This window comes from Paroedura picta, chromosome 1 (assembly GCF_049243985.1).
Source record: "Paroedura picta isolate Pp20150507F chromosome 1, Ppicta_v3.0, whole genome shotgun sequence".
NCBI lineage: Eukaryota > Metazoa > Chordata > Lepidosauria > Squamata > Gekkonidae > Paroedura > Paroedura picta.
Window position 1 is genome coordinate 22,562,025 of NC_135369.1, and position 18,583 is coordinate 22,580,607.

An 18,583-nucleotide genomic window follows, 5' to 3' on the forward strand; every position below is an offset into this window, starting at 1 on the left:
GCTCAACCTACTACTGTCTGTCCGGGGGTCTCCAATGTGGTCCCTGTGGCTGTGCTGAGATCTACTGAGACCTTTCCAGACGTCCTCCCAAGTGTTTTTAGGAAGTGGGTGGAGCCAGACAGGATATCTGCACAGCAAGTCTTCTGATTTCAATTTGATTGGCTGCGTGGATTTTTTTTTAAATGGCACTTTGACAGCAGCTGAGACCAGCACAGGGCCATGCACTGTGTTCAGCTGTGGCAATCATTCTGCAGCTGGCTCTGCTTCCTGCAGCAGCTACTTCGTTGTTGCATCCCCCATGCCATGTCAGAATTCCCAATGTGCCCATGGGCTCAAAAAGGTTCGGGACCCCTGGTCTAGTTCGATGATACCCAAGTCAGCCTTTCTCAATTTTATTTACTGTTGAGAACCCCCTGAGACATTCTTAAGGCTTCAAGAAACCCCAGGAGTGGTGCGATTGTGCAAAATATGGTTGGGAAGCAGAGCTGTGGACATGCCTACTTGGGGCCCCTCCCCGTCCCCTCCTCCAGGCCCATCATTGGCCATTTTAAGAGGGGGTGGGTGAGTTAATATGACTCAATATGGTCATAAAGGTAAAGGTAAAGGTATCCCCTGTGCAAGCACCGAGTCATGTCTGACCCTTGGGGTGACGCCCTCCAGCGTTTTCATGGCAGACTCAATACGGGGTGGTTTGCCAGTGCCTTCCCCAGTCATTACCGTTTACCCCCCAGCAGCAAGCTGGGTACTCATTTTACCGACCTCGGAAGGATGGAAGGCTGAGTCAACCTTGAGCCGGCTGCTGGGATCGAACTCCCAGCCTCATGGGCAAAGCTTTCAGACGGCTGCCTTACCACTCTGCGCCACAAGAGGCTCTTAATGGTCATATCATCTGATATGGTCATATCATCTGATAAATGTAAATTTAAAATGCTTTCCAAAGCTGTTGCTGTTATTTGTTTGACTGCTTGCTTACTCAGGATTCTTCATTTTCTACTAAAGCAGTCTCAGGTTTTTTCTCTGCGGTATTTTCATAATTTTAATGATGTATTCCTTTTTGTTTCCCTTGTTTCATCAGCTAGAAAGAAAAAGGAGAACAGCAACAAAAGCTTACACCCAGAATTAAACTTTTCTGGTCTTAAGGGTGCCACTGTAGTCAAATTTTGTTCTGCAGCAGCAGCAACAGTGTGTCAAGCAGCAACTAAATGGATTAATATGGATTATGGGCTCCTGACATACTACAGATATTGAATCGGTTTAGCAAAGCTCATTAAGCAAAGCAAACTATGAAAAAATGAATTATTTAAGAGAGTTTTTCTGTGCAGATAATAGGGTTGCACTCTACAAAATGGCTCAGAAGCTTACTTGGATAAATGATGGGGACTGTAGTCTATGTCAGTGGTCCCCAACCCCCGGTTCGGAGATCGGTTCCGGGCCGTGGATCAGTCGGTACCGGGCCGCGGCTCCTCCTTGTCCTCCTCACCGGCTGCTGCCTCAGGGGCTGCCCTGCCACTCTGCTGCCAGCTCACCTTTGGTGCTCTCCGGGGCCACCATGGCTGGGGCTCCCCCTCGATGTGGTATTGCACAGCTGCTGCTAACAGCGCCCCCCAGTGGGTAGTGGGAAGTCAGGGGCGCCGGCAGGAAAGCAAGCGGAGCAGGGGCTCAGGCAGCGGTGGCAACATCCTTCAGCAAAAGACTACCCCCCCCCGGGCCTCAGTAAAATTGTCAAGCGTTGACTGGTCCCCGGTGATAATAAGGTTGGGGACCACTGGTCTATCTTATCTTATAGTTGTGTATCTTATAGTAAATAGGCTCCTGGTCAAGTAAATCTTGTACTCATTAATGTGTCATGTGATTACTTAAACTTTGTTTCAGTTATTTCTGGTGGTTCATAGAATCATTGAGTTGGAAGGGTCCTCTATGGCCATCTAGTCCAACCTCCGGCAAAATGCAGGAAATTCACAACTACCTGTCCACCCACAGTGACCCCCAATTCCATGCCCAGATGATGCCCCGACCTCTAAAATCCTAATGCATTTGGTTACTGAATGCCCCATTCTGTTGACTGTACTAACTCACCATGTATAACCCACCCTTAGTCCCAGTGAGAAAGACAAGCTATCCAAGTGAAATTATCCTATTTCTGTGCAGACCCCCACCCCTCTCATTTGGGGAGTTCAGCCCTGCTTACCTTTGATACTTGCTTTTGCCCTGTGTCCTGCTTTCCTCCCTTGTCAGCACCTTCTGCAGAACACAATGCAATTCTGGCCTTCCTGGGGATCGCTGGAGACAGCAGAGGGAAAAGGATGATCTCAGCTTCTTTTCCTGTTTTGTTTTTTTCCCAACTGTTGATAGGATTTTTCCTTCTTTATCTCCTGCGGCATCAGCACTGAATTGTCCGGAAGGTCAGTTAGACAATTTTATAAATATAGCTGGTGACCAGGTCATGGAGACAAAGATGGGACACATGTTGTTTGGAGAGATCCTCTTGGTTTTATTTCAGGTCTTCAGTTGGAAGGAAGTGTGGCCGTACCCCTAGAAAAACCAAGGAACAGCCATAAGAAAACCAGGCATGGCCCACCTCTCCTTCTTCAACTTCTTTCAGCTTTCCTTTCTCTATCAGCCTGTCTCAACTGCCTTCTCTCCCAATCTACTTCGCCTTCAAATCTCTCCCTCAAGAGCTACTTCTTTTACAATGCCTCTTCTCAACCACCAGCCATTGTAACCCCAAATCTAAGTTCAAGAAGGGGGACATGGAGTAAAGGCAAATAAGGAGTAAAACACACATACCAATGCAAGAACTTGCTAGATTCAACTAAAAAAAGCCTCAACGCTTTCAAAAATTGCCCAGGATTATTTTTCGGATGAGCTGTTCCACATGGAAAAAGGCAGAAAGAGCGCCCGAAATCTACATGTTCGTAAGAACTTTAGACATGACATATGACAGCTTCCGTGAGTATGATTCCTGGACAATTTTAATGTGACTGAAAAATGCCATGAGGCAGCACCTACACACTCATATAAACAGGAACACCAACAGGGGGAAATTGGAAACAGAGGGGTCAAAACATCACCAAACACAAGAGGGTCCAGTCTGTGAATAAAATCAGAACAGTCATTGTTCAAAATAGCCATAACAACCAGCCTAGCTTTGCCCTCCTCATTTAAATAGCTGTAATGGGAGGAAATACCTTGATCCTAGTGGAATCCTAAATTATCACCATCAGCTTTTTTATGTTCTAGGTCAGCAATTTGACAATTGAGTCACTTTATACCAGAGCTATCTTCCCCTTGGCTCTTCTTTCCTTCAAGTCCATTGGGCTGAGTCACATGATCCTCCAGAGTGACGATCAGAAACAAGCCATGGGTCATCAATTCTCTTTTCCAGTTTACCACTTACCCCAGCTTGCCACGGCATCCGTACTGTCCAACTGCAACTAGTGCTTTGCATTCCAAATCAGAATCCGACAGGCAGTTCAAACTATAGGGCAATAACTAACCACAATTTAGCAGTCCAGATGCCAAGACAAAATTATGGTTAGTGGCAAACAGAGAAATATGAGATGTCCAGAAGATACTAAAAACTGAGGTACAAATGAAGCCAGAGACATTTCTTTTGAGATTCATGGGGAAAAAATGGGGGGGAAACGGATCTTTGTTTCTTCACAATATAGTTAACAGCAGCAAAGCAGTTATATGCTCAAAAATGGAAAAGCTTGTTACTAGCTACAATTGTAGAATAGTTGATAAAGATGTAAGAACTGGCTGAAATGGCCAAACTTGCAGGCCCTCCCCTTCCCTCATTCTCCCCAGGCTCCGCCCCCAAGTCGTCCGGAATTTCCCAACTGAGGCCTGACAACCCAAGTTCCCAGAATACAAATATCCCCCATTAAGAATTACTGACACAACCTTTGTCAAACAAAGAAAAGAAACAGAAAAACAAACAAAGGAAAACAATTTAAAAAGAAAAAAAAGGAAATAGGAAAAAAAGAAAAATAGTAGCAATCGAAAAAAGAAAAAAAAAGAAAAGAGAAATTAAAAAGAATCGTTGATGTATGTGAAGCGCTCTGCCCACTCAAAAGCTCTGTACAAATGCTAAGCATCATGAACAAAAAGAGATCTGGGCGCTGTTTCTAACCCCTGCCATTAAAATCATGCTAATTAAATGGGTCTGCTTTTCTGAGATAGATCAATTAGCATGAGAGAGAAAAGACAAATGCAGGTCACGTCACTGCTAGCCAAAAAGCTCATAAGGAAATAAAATGAACATTCCCAGGTAGGGAAGTTTGAGGAGATTTGGAGGATAGCAGGGGGGTCAGAAACTGGGGAGGTGGGGGCGTTCAGTGGAGAATCATAGAATCATAAAGTTGGGTGGAACCACTAGGATCATCTAGTCCAACCCCCTGCAGAATGCAGGAGATTCACAACTACCTGCCCATGCACAGTGACCCCAATTCCATGCCCAGATGATCCTCCCCCAAGCCAGAATCCCTGGCCAGTCTGGAAAGACATGATACCATAGAGTCTACTCTCTAAAAACTGCTGTTTTCTGCAGGGAAAGTAATTACTGGAGGATTCCAGTTCCCACCAGGAGGTTGGCAACTGCCTTAGATGGACTCCTCAGACTTCTGATGGAACATAGTGCAGAAATCTGTGCCTCAAGAGGCATAAGGCCATCAAGTATTGAAGGGAAGGGCAGATAAGCCAAACACAAATAAGTCATTTTATCTCAAGGCATGAAGCATGAGGTCAGTGGGTGATGTCAGCCCCAAAGGGAGGAGAAGGGGTAGGAACGGAAGGGAAGCACCTCTGCACACTTCCGGTAGGAAACAGTTCCATGGGAACCTTGGAAAGCATACACAAAAACACAGCAATGTAATTCTGCTGCCAGGCTGGGCAGCTGGGGCAGGGATGACGGGTAAAGGTGAGACCAAGCCAGCCACAACCAGGTTTCATATGCTCTGCGTGATAAATGCTTTGTTTGGAGAAGGAGGGCGAAGGAATTCCAAATGTTAAGAAAGCTGTTTACAGAAGTCCCAAAAGCTACATGCTGACTTTAATCTAGGTACACTTGTTAAACACCCTCCTACGCTTTGAAAAAAATAAAACATTTATAACGATGGGGTCTGACAGTCAGCAGGCAAGAATAAGACAGGCATACCTACGGACAATCAGATAAAACACTAGTTAAACCATAGAGCAGGGCAGGAAAAGGAGAAGGAGCAGATAAGTATCCTGGGGGATATTTGCTAAAGAGTAAAGAGGTCCATATACCCAGGGGATGGTATGTGAGGGTCTGTGTTGACCCCAATGAATGAATGCTGCATTTTCCCTTTCAACTCAAACCAAAGCTGCTGGGTACACCTTGCCACTGGAGGGGGGGGGGGGTAGATTTGCCAGTTCCATGTTTGGAAACTCCTAGAGATTTGGGGATGCACCTCATGAGGGCAGGGACCTCAGTGGGCTGCAATGCCATAGATTAGCGATCCCCAACCTGTGGGCCGTGGACCACATGTGGTCCGTCGACTAATTGGAGGTGGGCCGCGAAGGATGCCTTCTCCACCACCACCCCGGCCCTTTACAACACACTTCGGGTGTCATTGTCTCCCATCACTCTCAGATGGGACTATCTCGTTACAGAGAAACAAGCTCAGGGTTCCCACTGATTTGTCATTGTCATGAGTTAAAATTTCCATGAAAATAAAATGTTCCTTATGTTCATTGTTGTGGCGTGTCTGTATCTTATTTTGAAGGGATGTTTAAACATTACCATAGCGATCAGAGAGCGTTAGGGCAGTGGTTGAGAGTAGAGAAATTACCCCCACACACACTCACACACCAGGCCTCAGTAAAATTGTCAAGCGTTGAGTGGTCCCCGGTGATAAAAAGGTTGGGGACCACTGCCATAGATTCCATCCTCCAAAAGATCTATTTTCTCTAGGGAAACAGATCTCGGTAGTGTGGAGAGGAGATGAAATTCTGGGGAGTTCCCAATTCCCACCTAGAGGCTGGCGTTGCTAAAAACCACTTCTGGAAACATGAAATAAAACAATTAAACACTGAATGGTTAACACCACCTTATCTTAACTGCTGCATCAATCTAAGGTTAACTATTGTATTATTAAGTGAGGGCTTTCACAACCGCTTTGAGTCACTTTGACCGCCAGGATCTGAGACAGACGTGATTAATTTTTCTTCATTCCTTCCCACTGGGGTCTAAGTGACCTCACTGCCCTTGTAGTGAAACCCCTCACTATGTAAAGAAAGACCTGCCAGTTTAGCTTGAGTTTTCATAAACGAGAGTCCATTTCTTTGGAGGCAGTGAGACTTTCTGTTCCTGAGTGTTGATAGAACTGCCAGCTCCAGTTGTGAAATACTTGGGTGTTTGGGGGTGGAGCCTGAAGAGAGCAGATTTTTGGGAGGGGCTTAAATGGGGTATAATACCAAAGAGCCCACCTTCCAGAACAGCCATTTCCTCCAGGTAAGAAAATGCCTGGAGGAGATCAGTTGTAATAGTAGGAAATCTCCAGCCATTATGTAGAAGTTACCAAAAAAAAAAAACAAAGACAGAGGGTTGCACAGTGTGTGGAGATAACACAATAGACCGGGAATCACTGTGCTAGAGAGCCCTGTATGATCAATCTTTATACATTCAACAATTCTTTCCAAAAATAATATATCCAATCTTTTAAAAGGATTTTAGCCACAATGTGCAGAAAATTATTATAAATAAGGTCTTGTCTAAAATGTCACACACGAAGATCGGGTACATTTTGTTTTGCCAGACTTCGGCTTCTTTAGTGGACTCAATAAACTACTACAATAAACAATATAAAAAAATTGTAATACAATTTTAGTCACAAAGACAGTGTTGTAAAATACTTTCATTGGTCTTACCCAAATAGGAACCATCTCTGTATGGTGCCTAAAAGCGAGGACCTCACACCTATAATGTCCTAGAAGAAGAGCTAGTTTCTATATGCCGCTTTTCTCTCCCCAAAGGAGTCTCAAAATGGCTTACAATTGCCTTCCCTTTCCTCTCCCCACAACAGACACCCTGTGAGGGAGGTAAGGCTGAGAGACCCCTGAAATTACTGCTTGGTCAGAACAGCTTTATCAGTGCTGTGGCAAACCCAAGGTCACCCATCTGGTTTCATGTGGGGGAACGCGGAATCAAACCCAGCTGACCAGATTAGAAGTCCGCAGTCCTAGCCACTACACCAAGCTCAATAAAATCAGAGCCCAGTGGCACCTTTAAGACCAACAAAGATTTATTCAAGGCATGAGCTTTCGAGTGCAAACACTCTTCCTCAGACTATGAACTACCTTCATGACAGTGGGAATATAAAGCAAAGATTAATTCTGTTAAATTAGTAAACTGTGTCACACATCCAAATACAGCCATATGATCATTCTTTGCCAAAACTCCCACAAATTCAATTGTAGTTCACAAAAATTAAATAATAATAATAATAATAATAATAATAATAATAATAATAATAATAATAATAATAAACATAGGAGAAATAAAACTGTCTATGTGATCAGTGGCTCCCACCCCACCATTTCCTGCTGGCCCCATCTGTCTCCATGCTAGTGTGATACATTCCTGCAAGTGAATTGCTGGCTGTCTAGAATAATTCTAGAATAATTCTTTATAATATTACAAAGACAAAATATATGGTGGTTTTAAGCAATTGATCATATATCCATTATGAGCATTATGAGCATATAACATATATAGGAGCCACACCCACTTGTAGCTCAAAAGATCATCTCTCCTCCTAGATTGCTTAGGAATGACTCAGAGTAAAATTTACCCAGCTACCTATACACTACAAGATGATAGCTAAAATTGTTTAAATCAGCCTTTCTCAACTGTTTTACCACGGAGAAACCCTTGAAACATTCTTGAAACTACCTGGGACCTCTCCCCTTCCATTCCCTCCAGGCCTATAATTGGGAGGGGGCGGTGGGATGACATGATCCTATATGGTCATACCACCCGATAAATGTTGAACACTTTTTAAAAAATATATTAAAAATTAATTAATGCCCACCCATTTGAGAAACCCTTCCAGGGCTGTGTACCAGAAAATCTGGTACACTTTGTTTCCCCAGGGTTTCACAAAACTCTGGTTGAGAAAGCCTGGTTTAAATGTGTAACAGCATAACAAAGTGTCATTTTTCTCTTAATTATCTTAAAATTATAGAGATTGAAGTTACCTCCAGGGTCATCTAGTCCAACCCCCTTTAGAATGCAGGAGATTCACAACTACCTGCCTATCACAGTGACCACAATTCCATGCCCAGATGATGCCCCCCCCAAAAAAAACCCAGAATCCCTGGCCACACTGGCCAGGAAGAAATTCACCTCCCAACCCTAAAGTGGCGATCGGCATTTCCCTGGGCGTGCAAAGAAAGGACTGTAAGAGCCAAGCACCCACACAATCCCTTCTACCCACTCACCTACCATCTGCCTAAATTCTTAAAGGGAAGGAATCCATATATATCTACTTTACAACACAGTCTTTGTAACTAAAATTATATTTTAGTACAATTCTTTATACTGTTTATCGTGGTCGTTTATTGAGTCCACAGAAGACGCACAAGTCTGGGGAAACAAAGTGTACCAGATTTTCATGGGGATTACACTGTGACATTTTAAGACAAGACCTTATTTATAACTTTATGCGCATTGTGACTAAAATACGTTTAAAACATTCTACTATAATATTTTTGTTTTAAAAATTGTTGAATGTGTATGGACCGTTTGTACAGGGCTCCCTAGCACACTGATTCCTGGTCTATTGTATTTCCTGGGGGTTGGCAAGTTCCCTCTGGTCCATAAAAGCTTTCTTTCACTGGAATAAAACTGTGTTAGTCTTTAAGGTGCCTCAAGACTCCTGTTTGTTTGGGGGGCTCTTTTTGGCCACAACTGCCCTCTGGAATTACTTCTACTTACAAATAACATGCTCAAAACAAAGACATCAGAAACACTTTGGAACTGCTTGAAGACAAGACGACCAAGGAAGGTTAAAGCCTCAATGTACAGAAATGCCTTCCTCTGAGCATACAGTAAGGATCACTGCAGGAATGGGAGGGGGAAGTATAAGGTGACCAGATTGTCCCACTTTTGGAGGGACATCTGGGGGTACCTGGCAAATTGTACTTATGTTGAAATTGAAAATTGTTGAAAATTATATATATACAAATATAGTACAAATATATATACTATTTTTGCATTCTATGAAACCTTTTGTTGCTCCATATAGATCAAATTTTTAATAAGAACCTGCCTGGTCAATGGTGTCCCGCTTTACCAATGTTAAAATCTGGTCACCTTCCCGAAAATAGCTGTGAATTTCCTGCATTATGCGGAGGGTGGACGAGAGGACCCTTGGAATCTCTTGTCTTGAAAACCTGGAGTCATCATAAACAATTTCCAACTTGATAGCACACAATTATTATTACTGGAGGAAGATATATGTAGCTGCACTGGTAGAGAAGAGAGGTATGGATTTTTGTGCTTTTGGGGACTGAATACAACCCTGGATATGTAAGAAGATTAAAATTTGTTTCTAATAATCATCCAAACCCATTTTTAAAAGGTGAATGCAGAACTGATAAATTAGTAATAACCAGGCATGTACCTCTTAATGAGTACCTCATTGTGTGAGAACCCCTGACTATCCTATGCACATCTAAGATTCCAATGGAACTTTGTTCCAAATAAGACTCAGAGGCCCATTCAGCTCCAGCACCGAAATGTACACCATGGGGGACATAGGTGTCCCACTGAAACGTGTCCCCGCAAGAAACACAAAGGCAGAAGAATGGTTCCGCCATGCCGGAGGAGGGGAGGTGATTATGCAGTAAGGTGGGATTGCGTTCCATGAAATCCCACCTTCCTTTAAAAAAATGCCCCGGTCCACCTTGTGGTGCAGCAAAGTGCTGTGAAGCCAACCGGGACTTTTTTTGCCTACTCTGAGTCACCGTAGGGCCCAGTTCTTCCCTGTCCGCACACACCTGCCATGGGACAAGCCCTGTTGGCCCCCACAGCAGCTAAGGGAACACAGATTCTTCCACATTCCCTTAACCCGAGCAACTAAGGGCCCAATCCATAGCAGGCCTGTGAGGGACTCTGCCTAGCGGCTACATCATGTGAAAGTGGGGATTAGCCCTGCTTCCATATGACCGCCCTCTTGGCCTTTTCCATCCATGCAGAATTGGCCTAATCACGACAGGTTGCTTAAAGCTTTTTTTTTTTTTAGCCTTTCTACCATCCATGTGCATATGAGAACACACAGAAGCAGTTCTAAAGGTGCTTGCATTAAAAGTAAAGTAAAATGACTAAGGTGATGGAACACCTACCCTACATAGAAAGATTAAAAAGGCTAGGGCTCTTTAGCTTAGAGAAATGACAACTGAGGGGTGACATAATAGAGGTTTTCAAAATTATACACCGGAGAGAGAAAGAAGTACTTTTCTCCGTTTCTCACAATATAAGAATTTGTGGGCACTCAAATTAATGAGCAGTCGACCTGGAAGTATTTCTTCACCCAAGAGTAATTAACACCTGAATTCACCTCTGCAAGGAATTTACCCTCCAAAACAGCCATCTGCTTCAGGGAACAGATCTTTGTTATATGGGGAGCAATTGTAACAGCAGTTGATCTCCAAGTGCCACCTGGAGGTTGACAACCCCATATGGAGCTGGGCACATACTAAATGCTCCGTAAAGGCTCTTCCCAATGGCCCTGGCTTTCAATAAAATCAGCAGAATACATTTCAAACACGAAAGCAGCTCAAGGATGGCTGCAAGCTGAACTCATGATCCTCAGTCATTTGTTTTACATTTCTATCATGCCTTTGTGACTGAAGCATCTTAACGATAAAGCCAGCTGGCTCCCACCCCCTTCCCATAGCAACAACATAAACCAAGCTTAATGCCATTCCAAAACTTGCAAAAGTTAGCCTTGAGATTATTTTAAATCCACATTTCCTAAATACCTCATTGCCAGGGTACTTTTCTGTCCCAACTTAAAATTCCAGGTGCGATTGGTTCTTGGCTGGCCAATCATAGCACATTAGTAAAAATTGTGTCACACCCTGGAGTGGCGAAGTGCTAAATTATATCACACCAGTAAGGCCCTCCTCACAATTTTGCTGTCTCACCTTTGTCTGCCTTCTTTTCACACATCTTACCCTCCTCACCTGCTGCTGGAAGAGGCTGAAGAGAGCAACACACATTAAATGCGTCGCCCTTCCACCTGTCAATAAATTCAGGCAACCAATCCTCTTCCTCCAACAGTTTAAAGGTCCCGCAATACCCGGTAATTCTTTTTTTAAATTCATACTTCTCCGTTGCAATGCCTATGCCTAGAATCATAGATGCATAGTGCTTTTTGGGCGCCACCCCTTATGAGATCACAAGTCCTTTGATAAATTAGAAAATTTATATAAGTCCTAATTTGGGATGTAAGCTGGTTTGGGGCCTGCATTGGGAAAAAGGCAGATTTGGCCCAGCCAAGTAAATAACAGAATGAGCAGCCCAAGACTGTGAGCTTCCTGGCTGTAAAGGGATCAGGACCCCATTCTCCTTAGTTATTGTTCAACCACTAGAGCAGGGGTAGTCAAACTGCGGCCCTCCAGATGTCCATGGACTACAATTCCCAGGCGCCCTTGCCAGCATTCGCCAGCGAATGCTGGCAAGGGCTCCTGGGAATTGTAGTCCATGGACATCTGGAGGGCCGCAGTTTGACTACCCCTGCACTAGAGGGTTGGCCAAACTGTGGCTCTCCAGATGTCTATGGTCTACAATTGCCATGAGTCCCTGGGGCTCCATCCTCCAAGGCATCCCTTTTCTACAGGGATGCCAGGCCAATGCTTCCCAACCTTTTCAGTATGCTGACCAACAAGTTCACATTTACTTGGCATGGTGACCCACATTTGGTCTGAGGGTTTTTCACATCCTAAGCAAACTATGACCTTGGCACCCATCTAGTTCAGCATTCTATTATCTACTAGGTTGTCCGGAGATGGCCTGCAATTCTTGTGGGTTACCAGGTCCCACGTCGGGAACGGCATCCCTATTATCTACAGGCCTACCCAGATGTTTTTGAGAAACCAACAAGCCACCCAAAGGGTGTAGCTGTCCCCACTCTGAACTTGAAGCAAGTGACCCTCCAACATACACTGCCTTTGCATACAGGGGTTCCATCCCAAAGGCTGGGACTACCTTCTCCCTTTTGCCCTCTAAGCCCCCCTAAGATTCTAAGAAACTCCGGACATTTTTTACTGGATCAACATGTATATGCAGTGAAGGGGGGAAAGCCAAATAATGCATTAAAGATACTGTTCCCCAAGTCAGATCTTGGTTTCCCAAATACAAAAGACAGTATCGGAAAGGGCAGAGGTGGCCTGTGACCAACTTGCAGATGCTTCACAACCCACTCCTGGGAAACACTGCACTGTCTCTGAGATGCTGGGAATTTCACTGCCTCAGCTTCCATGCAGGAACACAAATCAGGGGCGGATGAGGTGCACTGGGCCAAACGCTCCCCTATGTGAGTGCAGGAAGAGGTGGGGCAACCTGCCATGACTAAAACTCCAGCCTGCAGCCCAGCATAAAACCTCCAGTGCGTAAACGGTCATAAGTCTTCAAGGCGCTTTTCTGCATCGCCATCCAACCTCATAGCGTGCCTCGTGCAGTTTTACTGGCGCTTAAAAGCTTCCCCTCCAAAGCAACATAACACCATTGCTAGGAAACCTACTGAGAGTAAGGTCAGCCTACCCACCTCCCGTCATCCAAGATTGAGTGGGTGGCCGAGGAGTCTCTGTTGCAGGACTCAAGGGAGAACCACACAGGACAGGAGAAGGGTGGTGCTGGGCAAGAACACCATAAAACTCTCACTGCAGCAGGAATGTAAATACTCTTGAAGTCCGGGTTTTCTGGAGGGCAAGGAATGCAAAAAGGATCGCAAAATATATTGGAAGGGGGGGGGAGGGAGAGACAGAAAGTGGGATTTTAAAGGATAGGGATGAAGATGATTGTTGCTGGAAGGGGGAACATGGGGGGGGGGGGTTCGCCTCGTTAAATTGCCGAAAAGGAAGGCAATAATTTATCTGGACAAAAGACAGAAGCCAAACAAGTCATGCACAGACTAGTCATGACATCATTAAGATGCCACTGGAGCTGTCAAGGTGGGGGTTGAAGTTCCCCCAGAATCACACCTGATCTTCAGACTACAGAGACCAGTTCTCCTGGGCTGATTCTGCACTAACTTTGCTTTTTCCATTGCTGAATTCAGATCGATTTGAACTCTGGTCTTCCTCTACCCCTCCCCCCATTGAAACAGAAAAGTGTTCTGCCCTTGATTGGAAAAGCTCAGAACAGGGAGTGCCAAGCACAGCAGGGGTCTCTCTTTTTCTTTTCTTGAAGGTGGGGAGGATTGGAGACAGCAGTGGAGGGAGAAATAACAAGAGACAAATCTCTGCGGAGAGAAGTTAGGGCTTCCGGAGCGCAGTCACTTTAAGAGAAGGCCTTGCAACCAGGAACCAGGAAGTCTTTGAACTGACATCCTGTCCAATCAGGAAAGACTGTTTTGCTCCGAGGCAGGAGCTGTGAGTTAATTCACAAAAAGGAGATATCTACACATTTACTCATGGCAGTTTTAAAAATATCGAGGCTTATATCCACTCCAGGATATCGTGGGGGGGGGGGGGGAAGGTAGGGTCATCACCAATCAACCATGTATGTTACAGAGGGATAACCTAAAGCACCCAAAATATATGGAAATCGAATTCCATGTAGACTTCAGGGATTTAGTCGATCTGGGAGTGAGTAAAAAGCCCCATGCAGACTACACCCTGTAGAGACTGGCTGCTTTGAAAGATGGACTCAATGACATTCTATTATGCTGAGGTCCCCACCGTCCTCAGGAATTTGCTGGCAGAGTTGGCACCCCTAGATGCAAGGAAAATCCCCCCCCCCCCGGAAGCAGCCTGGGTTGAAATGGGGACATCTCACCTAAGAAGGTAGACCGTCTTCCTTCATCCTGCAAACATGTGCCTGAGCTGCCACCTGGCACACACTGTCTCGGCTTCAGTTCCCTGCTAGTGCATCATGCATTAAAAATTCTCCCATCAAAACATCAGCGAGATAAACACAAGCCCGGCTTTGCAAGATAACAAGGGGGTGGAGCACTGGACAGAGTCTTCAGCGCTCTTTCCCCCTAATTTCCAAAGCATTCTTGATCAGCTCCCTCACAGCACCACACACCCCTCTACGCAGCCACTTCGCCCACGCAGCTTTCTGCACATTTTTGTTGACATTATCAAATCGCACCCTGTAGAAACTTTGCCCAGAGGTGACACATTTCCCCTCCTCTCCTCCTCCCAAGAAGGCGAAACGATACACATGGCGGTGGACAGCACTGTCAAGTCACGGCTGACTTACAGCAATCCCATCTGGTTTTCAAGGCAAAAGGAATTCATTCCCTGCCTCTGCACAAATGACCCTGCACTTCCTTCATGGTCTGCCATCCAAGTACTAACCAGGGGTGACCCTGCTTGGCTTCCGAGATCTGGTCAACCTGGGGGGAGTCTGCTCACAATAGATAATTTAATGCACTTTAGAAGTAGATTTTCCTGTTCTGCACAGGAAAATCCAGTTGCCAAAGCACATTGAACGTGCATTATCCTATGTGTGCGGAATGGGCCCAGGTTAGGGAAAAAAGGTTAGGGAAAAAACATGGAAGGGGGAATTTCTCCATTGTCTCCAGGGAAGCACACAGAGGCATGCAAAGCCTAGACATGACAAAGCAAAACAAGAAGGGAATCAAGGGGTTTATTGCAGGTCATGGACACACAGTCTTAATTATCTTCAAGATTAGGAACAGAGATGAAAAATGGGTCATTACAGCTCTCTATTATCTTATATTATCCTCTACTTCCTCTGCTGTTTACTGCTGTGGTTCCCTTCCCCCAAATCCATATTTAGACTAAGTTAGAGATCCCCCGAAATTATAATCTCCAGAGAGATCCCTGCCCCTGGGAAAAATGGCTGCTTTGGAGAGTGGAGTCCATAGCATTGTACTCCATTGAGGTGTTTCCCCCCCCCCCGCGGGCTCCATCCCCAAAGTCTCCAGGTATTTCCCAACCCAGAGCTGGCCACCCTACTATAAACTCCACAGGGCAGGGAGCTGCCCTTTTTTTGGTTTTCCTTATCTAGTGAGGCACATTGCAGAATACAATTTCAGTAACATTTTTAGCCCTGCTAAGACTTCTAATTTAAGGTGACAAGATTTTAACATTGGTAAATTGGGACACCATTGACCGGGGGGGGGGGGGTTCTCGATTAAAAATTTGGTCTACATGGAGCAACAAAAAGTTTCATAGAACGCATAGAACGCAAAAATAGTATTGTAATATATATATTTTAATTTTAACATAAGTACAATTTGCCAGGTACCCCCAGATGTCCCTCCAAAAGTGGGACAATCTGGTCACCTTATTCTAATTATAGCTTGATTAAACATAGAGCTGCCTTATGCTCAGATCTCCAAGGGGGTAGTCTATCAAGGTGAGTACTAGAGTCAGCAAGGTACACTTGCTTCGAGAATCTCTCTCTCTCCTGTCTCAAAGGGTTGCTGGAAGGATAAGATGGGGGAGAGAACCTGTTTTGGGTCCCCACTGGAGAGAAAAGGGGGTCAAATTAAGTCAAATTTAAAATAAAATATTCTGACTGGAAGTTGCTTTCCAGGGTCTCAAATGGAGGGCTTTTCAAACACCATGTATTCCCTACCTATGACTACACATGAAGCTGCCTTAGACGGAATCAGTCCATTTTCAGTGCACGCTTGAAGTAGATTTTCCTGTTTTGCTTAGGGAAATTCCAACTGCAAAAGCACACTGAAAATGAATTATCCAACACATGTGGAATGGGTTCAGTCTTGTCTACTCAGACTCTCCAGGGTCTGAGGCTGAGGTCTTCTGAATCACCTACTTGTCTTTTAAACTGCAGGTGCCAAGGACTGAACCTGGGATCTTCTGAATAGCAAGCAGATACTCTACCACTGACCCTTCCTATATTATTTAACTTCAAGCCAGCTCAGTATAGCGGTCAAGAGCACTGACTTCTAATCTGGCAAACCGGGTTTGATTTCCTGCTCCTCCCCCACCACCACCCCCATGCAACCAGCTGGGTGACCTTGGGCGCGCTACAGCACTGATAAAGCTGTTCTGACCAAGCAGAAATATCTGGACTCCTCAACCTCCCCTCCCTCACAGGGTGTCTGTTGTGGGGAGTGCAAAGGGAAGGCGAATGTAAGCTGCTTTGAGATTCCTTCGGGTAGAGAAAAAGGGCGTATAAGAACCAATTCTTCATATTATTTCATATATAAACATATTCATACTTCATATTTCTCGCCAAGAAGGTGGTTTTTATACCATGTTTTTCTCTACCCAAAAGAATCTCAAACCAGCTTACAATTGCCTTCCCTTCCTCTTCCCACAACAGACACCCTGCAAGGTAGGTGAGGATGAGAGAGCTCTGACAGAACTGTTCTATGAGAACAGCTCTAACAGTGCTGTGACTGGCCCAAGACCACCCTGCTGGCTGCACATGGAGGACTGGGTAATCAAACTCAGCTCACCAGATTAGAGATTGCCCCTCTTAACCACCATGCTGGCTCACCAAACTAGGTGTCAAAACAGCTTAAATCCTTCTCATATCCTACATTTTATCCTCACAACAACTCAGTGAGGTAGGTTATGCTAAAAGTATGTGATTATCCCAAAATAACCCAGCAAGCTTCCGTGGGAGATTGGGGATTTGAATCTACCTAGATAAGCTGTATCAGAATCTATAGTGAATGTAATATCGCTGATTCATGGTACAGGTGAAATCATCTGTTGTCCGTTAGCATCGTATTCCTTCAGAAAAAAAGATGCAAGCCATCCTGTTCTATGTATACTACTAGATGTAAAGCCCATTGTATTTAGGAATACAATGGCCGCTAGCATGGGCGCTGGTGGCCCCAGCGGCCTTGCAGGGCTCCTGGGCAGACTCCTGAGCGGGCCCCTCCACCGCGCCGTCCCCTTTCCCCCACCCCCTCCCCTCCGAAGTCCCGGCTTCAGCGCGGCAAAAGGAGCAGGAGACGCGGCGGTCCTGCTCTTCTCGGCGCATCAAAGCCTTTCCTGCACCCCCTTCCCCGCCCAAGGTCCCAGCTTCGGCGCCGGGAAAGGAGTAGGGAAGCCACGTCTTCGATGCGGCGGCCCTGCTCCTTTCCCGGCGCAGAAGCCTCTTCTGCTAGCCCCCTCACCTCCGAGTCCAGGACGGGCGCAGCTCCCGATTGGCCCCTTGGCCCCAGACTGACACTTGGAGGGGCCAATTGGGAGCCGCAAAGCGAGTTTTTATCAGAGACTCGCCTTGCCCCTTTCTCCACCCACAATGCCCTTACTGTTTTATTTTTACCGCTTCGCTGAGAGTAGTTTACAGATTGGAGCAGGAACATGCCTTTTTTTTTTAGATTGCCAGCGTTTGCTGGCAGGGGCTCATGGGAATTGTAGTTATGCACATCTGGAGGACCACAGGTTGACTACCCTGCTCTAGACTACCAAGACTCTACTCCCTTGGAGAAAATGTCTGCTTTAGGAAGTAGACTCGAAGGCATACTACCTTACCAAGGTCCTTCTAGGGTTAACAGAGCATCACTTGGGCCTGGGCATCCCCTGGGTTGGCACTTCTCCCCCATCATCCCTGCATCACCCAAAGGTGACGTAGGGATGCCAGGGACATGAGGTGATGCTCTGGTTTTTGGCCAAAACTTTATAATAAGAAGTTAATTCCACCATAGAGTCTTGCCCAAAAGCCAGAGCTTCCCCCCCCCCCCATCTCATCCCTGGCATCACCGGCATCACTTCTGGGTGATGTCAGCATATCAAATCATTCCTTCCCGTTCCCAGGAAGTGCCCTCCCCATCCCCTGCTGACAGTGCCACGGAACCTGGTAACCCCTCCCCTTCCCAGAACCCACTTTTGGCATGCTCCAGCTGCATATTTCCAGGAATTTCCCTGCTCCCTGTTGATACTGAATTCACAGGATCCACAACTGTTAACTTTCATTACACTGACTAGGCCTGGCCTTTGATTCTCTCCAGGATCCATCCTAATCAGAGTACTGTTATAGACTGACAATATTATATTTGAGTATTCGAATTATGGTGTTGGAGACGAATGCTGCGAATACCATGGACATCCAAAGTTGCCAACAAGAAAGTTTTAGAGAGGAGCAAACAAACTATGTCATTAGAAGGGAAGAGATCACGGCTAAAGCTCATTTACTTTGGACACATCATGCGATCAGACTCATTAGAAAAATCATTAATGCTCTGCATGGTCAGCAGCAAAGGGAAACATGGTCGCCAAAGGAACCACTGGCTCAACACGATCAAAGCCGATACAGGGATGGCCATGAACCAACTAAAAGAAGCAGTCAGACACCGGGGCGCATGGTGAAGACTTTCCTATAGAATCACCGAGGGTCAGACACGACTGAACGGATAGCATCATCATCATCATC

At 45.5% G+C, this 18,583-nt stretch overlaps 1 protein-coding gene across 5 annotated transcripts in view; it reads right to left on the reverse strand.

The window, feature by feature from the left end:
• ARHGEF2 (Rho/Rac guanine nucleotide exchange factor 2) overlaps positions 1–18,583 on the reverse strand; it is a 186,277-nt gene that overhangs the window by 153,931 nt on the left and 13,763 nt on the right. For all 5 annotated transcript variants that reach the window (XM_077326856.1, XM_077326866.1, XM_077326894.1 and 2 more), the window contains one exon: positions 2,189–2,532. The gene's annotated coding sequence lies outside the window, so the exon portion shown is untranslated. The remainder of the gene's footprint in view (positions 1–2,188; positions 2,533–18,583) is intronic.